The following is a 3,895-nucleotide window of genomic DNA, read 5'->3' on the forward strand; positions in this document are numbered from 1 at the left end:
TCCTCAATGGGGATGTCTCCTTCTATGATAACTCTAGCTGAGTAACATAGATGGCAAATAAGATGAGGAAAAGCTAGCCTTGCCAAGGTAGAGGACTTTTCGGCTATTTTGTAGAATTCAAGGGAGATGACTTCATGAACTTCTACTTCCTCTCCAATCATGATGCTATGAATTATGATGGCCCGATCCACAGAAACTTTGGATCGGTTGCTAGTGGGGATGATGGAGCGTTGGATGAACTCCAACCATCCTCTAGCCACAGGCTTGAGGTCCAGTCTTCTTAATTGAACCGGCATGCCTTTGGAGTCTCTTTTCCATTGAGCTCCTTCCACACATATGTCCATAAGGACTTGGTCCAACCTTTGATCAAAGTTGACCCTTCTTGTGTAGGGGCGTGCATCTCCTTGCATCATGGGCAAGTTGAATGCCAACCTCACATTTTTCGGACTAAAATCTAAGTATTTTTCCCGAACCATTGTAAGATAATTCTTTGGATTCGGGTTCATACTTTGGTCATGGTTCCTAGTGATCCATGCATTGGTATAGAACTCCTGAACCATTAAGATTCTGACTTATTGAATGGGGTTGGTCAGAACTTTCCAACTTCTTCTTTGGATCTTATGTCGGATCTCCGAATACTCATTCTTCTTGGCCACAACATCATAGAAGTGGTCTTGATGGGCTTTGGAGATGAATCTCTCCATCTCTCATGACTCGGAGGTGGAAATTTTTGTCTTCCCTTTTCCTTTTCTAGAGGTTTCTCCAGTCTTAGGTGCCATAGGTGGTTATAGAAAAACAAAAAGCTATGCTTTTATCACACCAAACTTAGAATATTGCTCGCCCTCGAGTAAAAGAAGAAAGAAAAGAAGAAGAGGAAGAGAAAATATGGAGGAGAGTGGGGGGAGGTGTATTCGGCCAAGGTGTAGAAGAGGGGGTTGTGTTGTGTGAAAATGAAGAAGGATGGAGGAGTTTATATAGTGAGGGGAGAGGGAGTAGGTTCGGCTATTTAAGGTGGGCTTGGGTGGGAAAGAAATTTTGAATTTTGAAGGTAGGTGGGGTTTTTGGAAAAGAGTAGATGGATGTGAATGGTGAAGGGGGGTAATTGGAAAGAGAGATTGAGGTGATTGGTAAAGGATTTTTGGGAAAAAGTGTTATTGGATTGTGTGAAGAGGAGAGAAGGTAAGTTGAGGTAGGTGGAGATCCTATGGGGTCCACAGATCCTGAGGGGCCTTTGCATACAATTCTGGCATTTAAATGCCGAAGTGATGCTTATGTTGGGCGTTCAACGCCCAATTGCAGCATGTTTCTGGCGTTGATCGCCAGTTCCATGCTTGTTTCTGGCATTCAGTGCCAGCTCTCCTCAGGGTATATTCCTGGCGTTCAAACACCAGGATGCTACTTGTTTCTGGTGTTCAATGCCAGATCCATGCTCTGTTCTGGCATTGAATGCCAGCCAGATACTCCTTACTGGCATTTAAACGCTAGTAAGTCCTTCCTTTAGGGTGTGATTTTTCTTCCGCTGTTTTTGATTCTGTTTTTAATTTTAGTTTTTTTTTTGTGACTCCACATGATCATGAACCTAATAAAACATTAAAGAACAATAAAAGAAAAATAAAATTAGATAAATAAAAATTGGGTTGCCTCCCAATAAGCGCTTCTTTAATGTCAATAGCTTGACAGTGGGCTCTCATGGAGCCACACAAGTGATCAGGTCAGACACCCAACACCAAACTTAGAGTTTGGATGTGGCGATTCAACACCAAACTTAGAGTTTGGCTGTGACCTTCCAACACCAAACTTAGAGCTTGATTGTGGGGGCTTTGTTTGACTCTGTACTGAGAGAAGCTTTTCATGCTTCCTCTCCATGTATACAGAAGAACACCCTTGTGTCTTAAACACAAGGTAGTCCCCATTCAATTGAAGGACTAATTCTCCTCTGTTAACATCTATCACAGCTCCTGCTGTGGCTAGAAAAGGTCTTCCAAGGATGATGCATTCATCCTCCTCCTTTCTATTATCTAAGATTATGAAATCAGCAGGGATGTAAAGGCCATCAACCTTTACCAACACGTCCTCTACCAATCCATAAGCTTGTCTTACTGACTTGTCTGCCATTTGCAATGAGAATATGGCTGGTTGTACCTCAATGATCCCCAACTTCTCCATTACAGAGAGTGGCATTAAATTTATGCCTGACCCTAGGTCACACAGAGCCTTTTCAAAGGTCATGGTGCCTATGGTACAGGGTATTAAGAATTTACTAGGATCTTGTTTCTTTTGAGGTAAAGTTTGCTAAACCCATGTATCTAGTTCACCAATGAGCAAGGGAGGTTCACCTTCCCAAGTCTCATTACCAAGCAACTTGGCATTCAGCTTCATGATAGCTCTTAGATATTGAGCAACTTGCTCTCCAGTTACATCTTCATCCTTTTCAGAGGAAGAATAGTTTTCAGAGCTCATGAATGGCAGAAGGAGGTTTAATGGGATCTCTATGGTCTCTATATGACCATCAGATTCCTTTTAATCCTCAATAGGGAACTCTTTCTTGGTTGGGAGACGTCCCATGAGGTCTTCCTCATTGGAATTCACGTCCTCCTTTTCCTCCTTGCATTCAGCCATATTGACTATATTAATGGCCTTGCACTCTCTCTTTGGATTCTCTTCTGTATTGCTTGGGAGAGTACTAGGAGGAGTTTCAGTGACTTTCTTACTCAGCTGGCCCACTTGTGCCTCCAAATTTCTAATAGAGGACATTGTTTCACTCATGAAGCTTAAAGTGGCCTTAGACAGATCAGAGACTATATTTGCTAAGTTAGAGGTGCTCTGCTCAGAATTCTCTGTCTGTTGCTGAGAAGATGATGGAAAAGGCTTGCCATTGCTAAACCTGTTTCATCCACCATTATTAAAGCCTTGTTGAGGCTTTTGTTGATCCTTCCATGAGAAATTTGGATGATTTCTCCATGAAGAATTATAGGTGTTTCCATAAGGTTCACCCATGTACTTTACCTCTGCCATTGCAGGGTTTTCAGGATCATAAGCTTCTTCTTCAGAAGATGCCTCTTTAGTATTGTTGGATGCATTTTGCCATCCATTCAGACTTTGAGAAATCATGTTGACTTGCTGAGTCAACATTTTGTTCTGAGCCAATATGGCATTCAGAGCATCAATTTCAAGAACTCCCTTCCTCTGAGGCGTCCAATTATTCATGGAATTCCTCTCAGAAGTGTACATGAATTGGTTATTTACAACCATTTTAATAAGTTCCTGAGCTTCTGTAGGTGTTTTTTTAGGTGAATGGATCCACCTACAGGGTTGTCCAGTGACATCTTAGAGAACTCAGACAGACCATAATAGAATATATCTATCATGGTCCATTCTGAAAACATGTTAGAAGGACACTTTTTGGTCATCTTCTTGTATCTTTCCCAAGCTTCATAGAGGGATTCACCATCTTTTTGCTTGAAGGTCTGAACATCCACTCTAAGCTTGCTTAGCTTTTGAGGAGGAAAGAACTTAACCAAGAAGGCCGTGACCAACTTATCCCAAGAGTCCAGGCTATCCTTAGGTTGTAAGTCCAACCATATTCTAGCTCTGTCTCTTACAACAAAAGGGAAAAGCATGAGCCTGTAGACTTTAGGATCTACTCCATTAGTCTTAACAGTCTCACAGATCTGCAAGAACTCAATTGAAAATTGGTAGGGATCTTCTGATGGAAGTCCATGAAACTTGCAGTTTTGTTGCATTAGAGCAACTAGTTGAGCTTTCAGCTCAAAATTGTTTGCTCCAATGGCAGGAATTAAGATGCTTCTTCCATCAAACTTGGAAGTAGGTGTAGTATAATCACCAAGCATCCTCCTTGCATTATTGTTGTTGGGTTCAGCTGCCATATCCTTTT

At 41.7% G+C, this 3,895-nt stretch overlaps 1 non-coding gene across 1 annotated transcript; it reads left to right on the top strand.

Moving 5' to 3' along the window:
• The first annotated feature begins 3,384 nt into the window (after positions 1-3,384).
• LOC127742074 (small nucleolar RNA R71) lies at positions 3,385-3,488 on the top strand. Its single transcript, XR_008003262.1, has one exon. It is a non-coding gene; the product is annotated as a small nucleolar RNA R71 (small nucleolar RNA).
• Positions 3,489-3,895: the final 407 nt, after the last annotated feature.

This window comes from Arachis duranensis, chromosome 9, assembly GCF_000817695.3.
Source record: "Arachis duranensis cultivar V14167 chromosome 9, aradu.V14167.gnm2.J7QH, whole genome shotgun sequence".
In the NCBI taxonomy this organism is placed as follows: Eukaryota; Viridiplantae; Streptophyta; class Magnoliopsida; order Fabales; family Fabaceae; genus Arachis; species Arachis duranensis.